Source organism: Notolepis coatsorum (genome assembly GCF_963971535.1).
Source record: "Notolepis coatsorum genome assembly, chromosome: 14".
Classification (NCBI taxonomy): domain Eukaryota; kingdom Metazoa; phylum Chordata; class Actinopteri; order Aulopiformes; family Paralepididae; genus Notolepis; species Notolepis coatsorum.
This window is the reverse complement of record NC_140178.1, coordinates 27,878,750-27,891,754: the sequence shown is the minus strand read 5'-3', so window position 1 is coordinate 27,891,754 and position 13,005 is coordinate 27,878,750. Positions and strand designations below refer to the sequence as shown.

The window sequence follows — 13,005 nt, the reverse complement described above, 5'->3', positions numbered from 1 at the left end:
GACTTGACTAGATAAAGATAATTATTATTGTACACAGTAAATTTCGCAGAGTAAATTTTACTCAAACTGAGTAACATTTTACTCAGTTTGAGTAAAATTTACTCTGCGAAATTTACTGTATATTAAAAAAGAGAAAAACAAATGTAAAAAATAATGAAATAGAAGTTTTAGAGAAAGGTATACAATAATAATCTTTAGCTATGTATGCAAACAACACTATTGATATTTACCATATTCCTTTAGAGCACCTTTACATATATAGCACATATATACAGTATATAAAACAAATGTAATATATATATATTATAGCTGGGCTGTTAACGCCGTTAACGTGCTGCGTTAACGCGATACTAATATCGCGCGATAATATAATTAACGCATTAATCTAAAAAAAAAATCATTTTTTTTTTACCTTTATTTACCCAGGGTAGGTTCGCTGAGCACAGATGCTCTTTTTCAGGAACGCCCTGCTTCACATTCACACAGTTCCATTCACACCTGGGAGCTGCCCAGTACAACCACAGTTGACACCATTGGCCACTGAGCAACTCCACTGGAGCAGTTGATTTGCATTGGCAGGGTTTGGCCCTGTCTGGCACCCAACGGGAAAAATATTATAGGCACTATAAGTAGACACCGCTACATAAAACAAGCTGGTCTACCTGAGTGACTGGTGGAAGAAGGAGAAATAGAGATTGGACTGATTGAGTCAAGCCATGTCACATAGTTCAAGTTTGAAATGCTTCTTTCTGTTTTGCTCCTGAGAGTGTGCTAGATACTGTACTGTACTGGTAATACTATTTATTTGTGTTAACTTCTGAATAAAACAACTTATTAAACACAAGTACATCTTATTGAACATTATTTTGATATTTCATTACCAATTATCATAGCAAAACAGCTTTTTCAAACAGTCTGTAATGCATTTTGGAAACGGGAGATGGGCTCATGGTGTAATGGGCCACCTGGCCTGAGAAACATAAGGAGGAAAGAAAAAGTAAGGACTTACTTCTGGTCATTATTTGGGTAGAACACACATATTTTTGAATGCCTTTGGCAGATTTTTTTTTATTTTTTTGAGCCATTTTAATCTAGATTAATCTAGATTAAAATACAGGATTGCAGATAGATTAATCTAGATAAAAAAAAAAATCTATGCCCACCTCTAATATATATATATATATATTATATATATATAAATATATATAATAATAATAAAATAAAAAGAGAAAAACAAATGTTAAAAAGTATTAAATAAAAGTTGTATAATATATCATTTTTATAAAATTATTTTTTACATTTGTTTTTCTCTGTGTCCTTGTTGTTGCAAGGCTCATTGTGATAGATTACAGGTCAGTGATCTTTACCTATTTTCGGGGGTTACAGGGGAGACAGGGGATCTTGATGGAGGACACACGATCAACACATGCCATACAGAAGTGCTAAACAGCATCTGAAAGTTGGGACACTGAAGATAGTAGTTTAAGATTAGCACTGTGTGTGCATAATAGTAAAAGACACGAAGGTTAGTTTTATTGATTAAAAAAGTGTGTTTTAGTCAACAGCGAAAGATTGGTGGGGTTTCGGCTGTCCTAACTGGTGGGAAGTTCATTCCACCATTGTGGAGCAAGGACCGAGAATAGCCGGCTTCTCTTTGATAGATGTGTAATAGATTGCTGCAGCAAGTTCTGGGTTGGTGCTTAACCATGTAAGAAAAATAAGAATAGGTCAAACAAATCCCTCCAAAAGACCACATCAACACCTCAAGATCTTGAATGAACACATGCAATGTTCATACTGTGATTTGATAAATAACTTTCTGGCAATAATTATTTTTGGCAATTGGATGGCAAGCACTTTTTTCTTGAACCCCCCTTGAAAAGAACATTGTTGTACTGCATGCAAACCACTGTATGGTTTTGACCTAAACTCAATCAATCAATCAATCAATCAATCAATCAATCAATCAATCAATCAATCAATCAATCAATCAATCAATCAATCAATCAACTACATGGGAATAGCATAAGTTGGGCCTGTCTGTAAAGGTTTTGACCCTAAACTACTCCTGGCTTCGAGAAACCAGTCTCTGATTTAGCAGAATAAACTGTCGCCATCTTGTGGCGATTCATTACTACTGCAGTCAGCAAGACTATTGGTAGGTGAGTAGCATTATTCATGTCCACATTTTATTCCATGACTCTGTGTGCAACTTGGTGAGCAGGGACGAATACTAATATACTGTAGGAGAAGGCCACGCATGCCTACCATGGTGACGTTTTTAATAGGATGGTATGCTGTTGACTAATAATAGTATATAAACAATTATGTGTCTGGTGTATGAATCATAAATGTGAGTTAGTATTTGACTTGTAACAGCGCACGCACACAGTAAGTGTCACAATCCCTACCTGGCTCTTTTTTTTTTTTTTTTTTTTTCTCTCTCTCTCTCTCTCTCTCTCTCTCTCTCTCGTTAGTCAGGTATGGAGTGCAGGTGTGCTGCTGTCAGCGGAGCAGCTGATTGACGTCTGTGGGCCAATTACGTCAGTGATATAACCCCGCCGCAGATGTCATGATGCTGCCAGATCGTAACTTCGTATTTCCCAGTTAGTCGTGTTATTCAGCTCTCATATAGTTCTCTAGTCCATTGTTCTTCGACCGTGCCTAACCCTTTGTTGTCCTCCTTTCCCCACAGTCCTACTTGGCTCTTTACCCTGATCTCTGGCTCTCGATAGACATGCTCTGACCCCTGCCTGCCTGACAACTCTCCTTGCCTTCTCCCGGAACGTACAGTATGAGGACCTGTACCCGTTTTGACCCCTGCCTGGCTGACTACCCTGTACCCGTGTATGGACTCCTGCCTGTCTGACTCTGCTGTCCCGTGCACGCCCCTGGACTGTACGAGAATCCCCCTGTGTAATCGACCTCTGCCTGGATACCTGACTGCCCTTTTTAGAATTAAATATACCCGTACTGGGTTTTAACAAGACCTGTCTGCCGCTTCTCATTATCTGCATATTGGGTTCAATACGTTGAGTTGTGACAATACGGTTAATATGGCTGATGTTATGGGAACAGAGGAACGGGACCCGTATTAAGGCAACACAACAGGTTCAAGAGGAAAAAGGCCAAACGGCATGTATTTATTTATACAAGGTTCAAGGCAAACAGAACAACAAGAAAAACTAGACAATTCCGCACGGGGGAAATTGTGAAAGTGTGGGTGACGCCTGTGCACCGCCGGCCAACGGGAGAGGGTCTCTCACGAGTCTCTATGACAAACGGTTCAAAAGATACAAAAAGGGGGCGCGGCCTAAGGATCGAGTGAGTGGTCAACATAGACCATTTGAAGACCATTTGAAATAGTTTGGACTTTTCAGATTTTTTTTTAATTTTTCTGACTTTTCCGAGTTTTAAAGAAAATTCAGACTTTTCCGAGTTTTGGGATATTTTTTGGACTTTTCAGAGTTTTTGAATTTTTTTGGACTTTTCCGCGATTTAGAAATTTTTCGGACTTTCCGAGTTTTTTGAATTTTTCGGACTTTTCCGAGTTTTAGAATTTTTTCGGACTTTTCCGAGTTTTAGAAATGTTTCGGACTTTTCCGAGTTTTTAAAATTTTTCTGACTTTTCCAAGTTTTCATTTTTTTTTACTTTTCCAAGTTCAGTTTTTTTTTTTTATCTGACTTTTCCGGGGTTTTAAAAATGTTCTGACTTTCCTGGGTTTTTGACATTTTTCGGACTTTTCCGAGTTTTAGAATTTTTTTGGACTTTTCCGGGTTTTTGCAGTTTTTTGGACTTTTCCGAGTTTTTAAATTTTTTCTGGACTAAGGGGGTGTGGCCTAAGGGGGCGTGGTCTAAGGATCGGGGGAGTGGTCAACATCGACCAATGAAAGAGGATATCCCTACCAAGTACAATGGCACAACCCGCAAGTCTCTACGACAAACGGTTCAAGAGATACGCTGAGGGGTGTGGCCTAAGGGGGCGTGGTCTAAGGATCGGGGGAGTGGTCAACATCGACCAATGAAAGGTGGTCAACATCGACCAATGAAAGAGGATATCCCTACTGAGTACAATGACACAACCCGCAAGACAGAGGGCGCTGTCAAGCAATTCAGTACTGCAACACAGAGGGTAACTTAAGGGTTAAGTCCATGAGAGGTCATTGGCAGGTCAGCTGTAGCCATGGGCCATGAGCCACACACCTGTTAGGCTGATGCAATCATGCATCAGGTGATGCAATCACGAATGACTGCACTTGGGGAATGTATTTCAATGGGGGCAGATGCATGACTGCATTGTCACGATGATTAAAAGCAAATGATAAGAGATGAAGCGTTGTGACGCGCACATGAGCACTTCAAGGAGTAGGTGAAGGGTTGTGTGCGATATTGTGGCATTCCGTCGACAATTGTGGCCGCGGTGACGATCGGAACAGAAGGGGGGGAAAAGCAAAATAATCTGTGCGAACATATTGGTGTCTATGGGGAGGAGAACCTTCAAACAAAATAATGGTCATCAGTTGATCAGTTATTTTTCTTTTGTGAGCGAACAGACAGCCGTGTCATCGTTTTGATGTGTTTTTTTCTACGTCCAAAATTGAGATCAGTGTCGCAATTTACCCAAGGTAGTGGAAAAAAAATATTTCAACTCCACCACTCTAACTTGCAATGCATTTCCAATGGGACCGAAACGTTCCCGTTTAAAGTCAATTCTTAGCCAAACTGTGCGGTGAAACTTCCCGAAAAGTAATAGCGCTGTTGCCATAGTCAAGCCGGTCATTTTGATACCTTTCACGTGTATGGGGCGTGAACGCTCTGGCAGGAGTTGTGTTTGCAAAATCGGTGGAATAAATAAAGAATAATAAAAAGAGTATAGATTACTATAGTGTGGGTGGCAACCTGGCTTCGCCAGGTCACCCACACTAATAAACGACTGTGGTGGTGTAGTGTGGGCAGGTCGGAAGCCTGGGATATGAAGTGTGTATTTAATAAATGTGTCGGGAAGCACATTTATTAAACAGCACATGTGTGTGTGTCTTAACAATGTAGAATGGGGTCTTACCGTGTTGTACAGTATATGTAGTGGGCTTAATACAAGGGACAGGCGAGGGGGGGAAAAACAGGGGGGCAAGCGAGCGGAAAAACAACGAGCACAACACATCTTTCCTTCTTTTTCTCCTCGCATCTATTTAGTTTCAAGGAGAAAACTTTCTTTGAAATACATACTTTTTTGTGATACATATACTGTAAGTTCCTAATAAACACAAATAGGCCTATTTATTCCTTTTATTCCTCCTGGAATTGTGGAACAAGAATGTGATGTTTATCAGATACTGCTGTATTAAAGCAGAGTTGATATGAAATCTGACATCTAGGAGTAAAAGAGAAAGTCGAAAAACAATAACACATAAACTATTACATGATTGTGTTTTATTGTGCCTTTATTTGACTAAGTTACATTATAGGTGCTGTATATAGTATACAGTATATACATAATATATAGTGCTAATACACTCACATCTTATCTATGAATTCCTCTACTACCAAACCATGTCAGTAACAAACAAGTAGGGATGCACTTAAACTGATATGGTTATTGGATGACGGGTGGATACTAGGCCAGAAGGAGATACTGTAGGTATTGGAGAATTTCCCCAATACTCAAATCCAACACCAAGACACATTTGTAACGTGAGAAATCAAAGCGAAGCAGCAAGGTTTTCTGCACTTTGTGAATCCCAAACGCTCTCTACTCCTCTCCTCAAACCCACAGCATTGATATTTCTCTTTTGTTCCTCTAAAAGGCCTTTTCGGCTGTTCCATCCTGTTCCATCAGGGCGACGTTCCTGCGATCGCCATCAGCCCTTTTTAATATCCTCTCCTCTTAAATCTCCAGCTAATAGAAAGTGTAGAATGCGCAGAGAGGATAAATGACTGGGCGTAGGCGAGGGGAGCTAGTGGTGTGAGTAAAGACACACAGACTGTTTATTTGGAGCATTCCGGTGGTGATGTGGAGGGTTCTTTTGATCTTTAAGATAAAAACATTTACATTAACACTATCTCTAACGAAGAAACCTTTACTAAATCTCTATCTTTTTTGTCCAATGACCTCAAGCTAACGGTCTTGTTCTATTGAAAGTAATGGATCGGATGTCTTCTATAGTCTTCTGTATTAGTATCATTGCCTCCCTATACAAACAACACTGAGGAAAGCCCACATGTATGCGTCTAATATTTCAGTCGACTAGAGTGAACTGAACGGCACTAAAATGCTGACGCGTGTCTCTATTCTTCTCCTTTGCCGCCGAAATCCCGACTTTTGGCGCGCAGTTTGTTGACTTGAGACTCTGCGATGTCGGCTCGCTCCTCGGCCTCCTCCAGCTCGTGCTGCACCTTCCGGGACTTAGCCAAGTGAACGCTGGTCTGTTCCTCCTGTGTGTCGTACAATGTAATGAAATCAGTTTCAGTTACATTTTCAGTTACATTTTCAGTTACATATTCAGTTACATATTCAGTTACATATTCAGTTACATATTCAGTTACATTTTCAGTTACATATTCCGTTTCTCGGAATTCCATCTTAGTTTAGAATTCTATCATAGATGGTCATATCTATCTAGTCTACAGCCTTCAATGGCATGGTCGAATTTTCACTTTTGGAACCACCATATTCACATGGTGGCCATTTTGCTCTTATGTCATGCTCAGGTTGGGTTCCTTTCCACCCTGTTCCCATGATATTATGTCACACTCAGGTCGGGTTCCCTTCCACCCTGTTCCCACGCTGAACCCAACCTGAGTATGACATAAGAGCAAAATGGTTGCTGTGTGATTATGGTGAATGGTGACGTTTTTTCCCCCCTTCTTAGATTAGAATTCGATCAGACTATAGTCTTCAATGACCAGTAGAAAGTTCCCTTCTTCAAATATGAGATTGTACAACCTTTGAAACCACAAAAAGCCATCCACCATATTGATACGGTGGCCATTTTGTCACGATCAGGTTGGGTTCCCTTCCACCCTGTTCTCACACTCTTATGTCATGCTCAGGTTTGGTTCTCTTCCATCCGGTTCCCACGCTCTTATGTCAAGCTCAGGTTGGGTTCCTTTCCACCCGGTTCCCGCGCTCTTATGTCAAGCTCAGGTTGGGTTCCTTTCCACCCGGTTCCCGCGCTCTTATGTCATGCTCAGGTTGGGTTCTCTTCCATCCGGTTCCCACGCTCTTATGTCATGCTCAGGTTGGGTTCCTTTCCACCCTGTTCCCACGCTCTTATGTCATGCTCAGGTTGGGTTCACTTCCACCCTGTCCCCGCGCTCTTATGTCATGCTCAACTTGGGTGGGAACAGCATGGGAAAAGAACCCAACCTGAGCATAAGACATAAGAGCAAAATGGCCGCCGTGTGAATGTAGGCGTACAATAAGTACAGTACTCACCGCCTCCTCACACTGGCGCTTGTACGCTTTCACTTTCAGCTGGAGCTTGTTGACCAGGTCCTGCAGTCTTGCCACGTTCTTCTTCTCCTCCTCGCCCTACAAGCGGTCCGTTCGTTATTCTCCCCCATTTCAATAGCAACATATTGGCATTTGTTTATCTTTAAAGCCCTTATTTGGTAAACTTCCCCCTTACATCACATCACTGTTGAAATGGAATCTTAGAACCTATTCTACACGTTCAAATGACTGGCTGGTTCTTAGGGTTCCTGGAGTTTGTTCTGAACTAAAAAACTGCTTTTTCCTTTGATGGTTCCAACACCTGCAATGCCCTCCAACTGACTCTGAAGCTGAAGGTTCCTCCTTCTTTTGGTGCATTTAAAAGTATGATCTCCGACCACTGTGTGTCGACTTGTAACTGTCTTTGCTGATTTTCTATAGTTTATTCTTATTTAGTATGCCTATGAAATTGCTGATGGACTATGTCTTGGTTTGTAAGCTCGTCGTCGCTGTAAATGAGGGTAACCTGCTCAGTGTCTCCCGAAATAAAGGTTAGAAATTAAATGAAAATTAACATGCTGTATATTTCCCAGCCAATCAGCATGAAGCAGCAGGGCCACACCTCTACTCACCTGATAAGTGAGCTCTTTCACCTTCCTCTCGTACTTCCTCGCGCCTTTCAGGGCCTCCACGCCCCGCTTCTGCTCCGCCTCCAGCTCGTTCTCCAACTCACGCACCTGAAGGACGTTTGTTTGAAATGCATTTCACTCACTGAAAATAGAACAGCTTTTTGGTAGCACACAGGGAAATTACTGTGTAATAACACAGAAAAAAACATATAATTATTTGGTAATTACCATTGGTGGTAATATCCATTGGTCAGTTTAAATCTATAATGGCCAACCATTGCATCTCAGTCTGTAACTGTTTTGATTGATTTGAATTGTTTAACTGATTGACTTTTCTGTTTTTATATAGTTTTTGTATTATGTATTGTTCGTCTCAACGTCATTGTAAATGAGAGCCTGCTCTCAATGATCTTGAATGAATGAATTATTATTTTGTACAACGCTTCCTCAGATAAGTTAACCTGAGACAGGTTATTTCTATGTTATTACATGGTAATTACCACATAAGTGATGTATCATAATATGAAGACAGCAGCGTGGCTACATGAGTAGAGCTTCAGACTCATGATCGGAAGATCACCGGTTCGAGTCCCGGTCAAGGCCGTTGTCAGAAATTGGTGTTGTTGTCCCGCAGGGAGCACTCTGTCTTCTGGACTTGTCAGTATCAATGCCCCTTTTATGGTGATAGGGACACCGTATTGTTGCATCCTTCGGATGAGATGCTAAAACCGAGGTCCCGACTTAATTCGGTCGTTAGAGAACCCAGGGCGCCTATCACAAAGACTAGGGGGCTCCCCGACATTCCTGGCCATATTCCTAATCAGGTCTCTGACATCAAGGCCACCTAATCATCCCTCCCCCTTAATTGGCTGATATCATTCCCTGTCTCCTGATCCATTCAGCCATTGTGTAGTGTGATGTGTGCCTGGTGCCAGTGTATGGCAGCCATTGAGCCTGCATAAGCCCAAGGTTGGGTGCTACACAGTGGTGGTGAAGGAGGCAATTTACACCCTACATTGTGGGGAGCGCTTTGAGTCTAGAGTCTTAAGTGCCTTGGGTATGTGAAAGGCGCTATATAAATCCAAGCCATTATTAATATTATTATTAGAGAAAAGTGCTATAAATGTAATGATCATTCATTAATTCGTTCAAGACACTAATGATTCCTACCTCGTACACACAAGAAAAGGTCACTTTAAAGGAAGGGAAAAAGGACACTTTACGAAAATAACTTGTTGTGATTGTTGCATAGTATAGTTAGTAACAGCAAGTATAGCATAGGGTCAAAAAAACTGCACATTGTATAGGACTGTACATAGGATCCAGTGCCTTTAAGTGATTTATTAACATGTCTATTTATCATGTCTTATCTTATTATTATTGCTACTATTACTATTGTTTTATTGCACAATCGTAGCGGGCATGGCCAACCGCATTTCACTGTATGCCCTGGTATTATGTATGTGATGAATAAACTCTTGAATCTTGAATCTACCCTGGTTTCCAGCTTCTGCAGCTCCCTCTTTCCACCTTTCAGAGCGATCTGCTCCGCTTCATCCAGACGCAGCTGCAGGTCCTTGACCGTGACCTCCGTGTTCTTCTTCATCCTCTCCAGGTGAGCGCTGGTGTCCTGCTCTTTCTTCAGCTCCTCAGCCATCATGGCAGCCTGTGGAAACCAGTGTTCAGTAGACCCCACAAGTGTTTTTTTATATATGGTCCTAAATCAGATACAGGTGAGATTTTTTTTCCACATTGTGACCTCAGAGTCTGAACAGTCGTGCGACTTTCACGCGACTTTTACATCACTCTAGATTGACTTTTGTCACAATCCTTACGTCCATTTTCTTTATTGTTCATTTGCGCATGCAGGTCATTTCAGGAGCATGACCAGTCCACACTGGAATCTGATCATGGCCACATTTTAAAAAGATTATAATAATGTGAACAGCCAAACAATTTATTTTTAAAGAAAACAAATCTGAGCAATAAATCAGAATTGAGCACCAAGGCTTGCAGTGTGAATATTGCTGCCACGCCTCCACTATGAGAATGCATTGAACCTGTGGTGCAATAACACATTCATTTCCCCACGGCCTTAGACAGACAGGAACATTACGACAAACATGAGAGGACTATTAATTGAAACGAAATATATACTATGACTAGTCTCAAAGGTTAAAGACCTCATTCATCTCCATAACAGTAACCTATAAAACTATGAAGGCTAATAATGTGCTTGGTATGGGGGTCGTTGGGGGTTGGGGGGAGCTTACATCCATAATAGCCTTTTTGGCTTTCTCATCTGCATTCCTGGATTCCTGGATGGTGTCCTCCATCTCAGACTGTAGCTGGTTTATATCACAGTCCATCTTCTTCTTGGCGCTGATGAGCCCGGTGTTCTGTTCGGCAGATTGAGAGGAAAAGGGTATGAAGAATTATCTAAAGGGGCTATAGATAACATTCAGCCACTACTAGATGCTAGAGCACCAGCATGTTATCCAATCACATACATTCCACGTGGTTGGAAATGGGAAGTAGGGACGGGATACATGCACACAACATGTAAACAACAACATTCATTTTGGACCCACAAAATTTTTTCAATGATAAATAACATGAATCAATAATTTTTTGGGGGGTACTTTTATTCCGCACCTTTCTAAAAGCTGTGTGGATGTATTATTTTCTTTAAATGATTACTCTACATATAAATGTTATAGGACTGATCCCTATTAGTCGATTAGTCGACTAATCGGTCGAAAGGAGCCGTAGTCGACTGCCAACCTCTTAGTCAAAAAAAATTATACAAAATAAAAAGATTATTATTATTATTATTATTATTATTATTATTATTATTATTATTATTATTATTATTATTATTATTATTATTATTATTATTATTATTATTATTATTATTATTATTATTATTATTATTATTATTATTATTATTATTATTATTATTATTATTATAATTATTTTGTATCATTCTTTCCAAAAGAAAAGAGGCCTAGAAGCGTGGCTAACGCTAATGGCACGCATACCAGAGGCTAACTGCCTACGAAAACAGGCACAGAGGCACTGAAAGAGGATTTCACCCGTCTAATGAACAAACTAGACTACTAGTCAAATATCAAGATGTATCCATCAGTGGACCAATTGCATGCTTTTGCAGAGGACAAGAAGCCTTCAGTCGACTCCTTCAGACATTAAGCACCCACACAGTCCAAATGGAATGAAAAATAAATAGGGGATAAATATTATAAATAAAATATTTTTTTAGTTTTTTTTTAGTCGACTAATGGCACATTTTGGCCAATCATAGTCGACTATCCAAATCCTTAGTCGGGGACAGCCCTTTAATGTTATCTATAACACTGTTAAATGTTAGTGTGCTCTGGGTCCAAGCGGTGGACTGTGGCTCCTCCTCACCTGAGCATGTAGCAGCTGGATCCTCTGGCTGGCGTCCGCCAGCTCCTGCTCCGCCAGCTTGCGGCACCTCTCGGCCTGCTCCAGCGCCGCCCGCATCTCCCCCATCTCCGCCATCATCAGAGTGTGGCGGCGCTCCACGATGGTCATCTGCTCCTTCAGGTCCTCCTGGCTACGGACGGCTTCGTCCAAATGTACCTGCATGTCCTGGGACAGAAGAGTCATAGAGCTAGATATGGACAAGAGTCATAGAGATAGATATGGACAAAAGTCATAGAGCTAGATATGGATGAGAGTCATAGAGCTAGATATGGATGAGAGTCATAGAGCTAGATATAGACAGAGAGGTCATAGAGCTAGATATGGACAAGAGTCATAGAGCTAGATATGGACAAGAGTCATAGAGCTAGATATGGACAAGAGTCATAGATATAGACAGAGAGGTCATAGAGCTAGATATGGACAAGAGTCATAGAGCTAGATATAGACAGAGAGGTCATAGAGCTAGATATGGACAAGAGTCATAGAGCTAGATATGGACAAGAGTCATAGAGTTAGATATGGACAAGAGGCATAGAGCTAGATATGGATGAAAGTCATAGAGTTAGATATGGACAAGAGTCATAGAGTTATATATGGACAAGAGTCATAGAGTTAGATATGGACGAGAGTCATATAGTTAGATATGGACGAGACGAGAGTCATATAGTTAGATATGGACAAGAGGCATAGAGCTAGATATGGATAAAAGTCATAGAGCTAGATATGAACAAGATTCATAGAGCTAGATATGGATCTTTAGCAACGCGCAGAGGAGCGGCCTGGTCGGCACTAACCTTATACTGACACTGGAGGTTCCGGAGCTGCTTGGTGGCCTCGCCGGCCTGGCGGTTGGCGTGGCACAGCTGGATCTCCATCTCGTTCAGGTCGCCCTCCATCTTCTTCTTCACCCTGACGGCGTCATTCCTGCTGCGGGCCTCTGCGTCCAGGGCGCTCTGCAGGGTGTCCACGGTCCTCTGGTGGTTCCTCTTGAGCTGGTCGAGCTCCTCGTCCTTCTCCGCCACCTTCCTGTCCACCTCTGAGCGGATCTGGCTCAGCTCCAGCTGAAGGTGGAGCAGTTTGGTTTCCTCGTGTTCCAGGGAGGACTACATCAGAATCAGAATCAGAATCAGAATGTGAAATGTCTTTATTGCCAAGTAAGCTGCACATACAGTACAAGGAATTTGTATTGGTCTTTTGGTGCATCAACAGACATATAGTAGAATAAAATAAAATGGAATATATAAACTATATAGGAACCCAGAGATCGAACCACAGGGATCTGTAAATTAGTTTTGTGAGAGTCAGAGAAGTGAATAATGAAGGTGTATTTTCATCCTCAGAGCAAAATTGGATCCCTGGAACACTGTTTGAAGAACACTTCCTGAAAAGTTACAACATTTCATTGCTGACATTTACAAAGGCAGGGCCTGCAATTTTGTTAACAAACATTTATTTAATTTTATTTGATTGATAAC

At 41.2% G+C, this 13,005-nt stretch overlaps 1 pseudogene across 1 annotated transcript in view; it reads right to left on the bottom strand.

Annotated features, from left to right (window-relative positions):
* Positions 1–6,286: 6,286 nt before the first annotated feature.
* Positions 6,287–13,005, bottom strand: part of LOC311240474 (myosin-4-like) — a 33,010-nt pseudogene continuing 26,291 nt past the window's right edge. The window contains exons 32-38 of the transcript in view: positions 12,325–12,633; positions 11,492–11,695; positions 10,336–10,461; positions 9,558–9,728; positions 8,066–8,170; positions 7,437–7,532; positions 6,287–6,433 (exon numbers count right to left, since the gene is read on the bottom strand). The product of the transcript in view is annotated as a myosin-4-like (transcript). The remainder of the gene's footprint in view (positions 6,434–7,436; positions 7,533–8,065; positions 8,171–9,557; positions 9,729–10,335; positions 10,462–11,491; positions 11,696–12,324; positions 12,634–13,005) is intronic.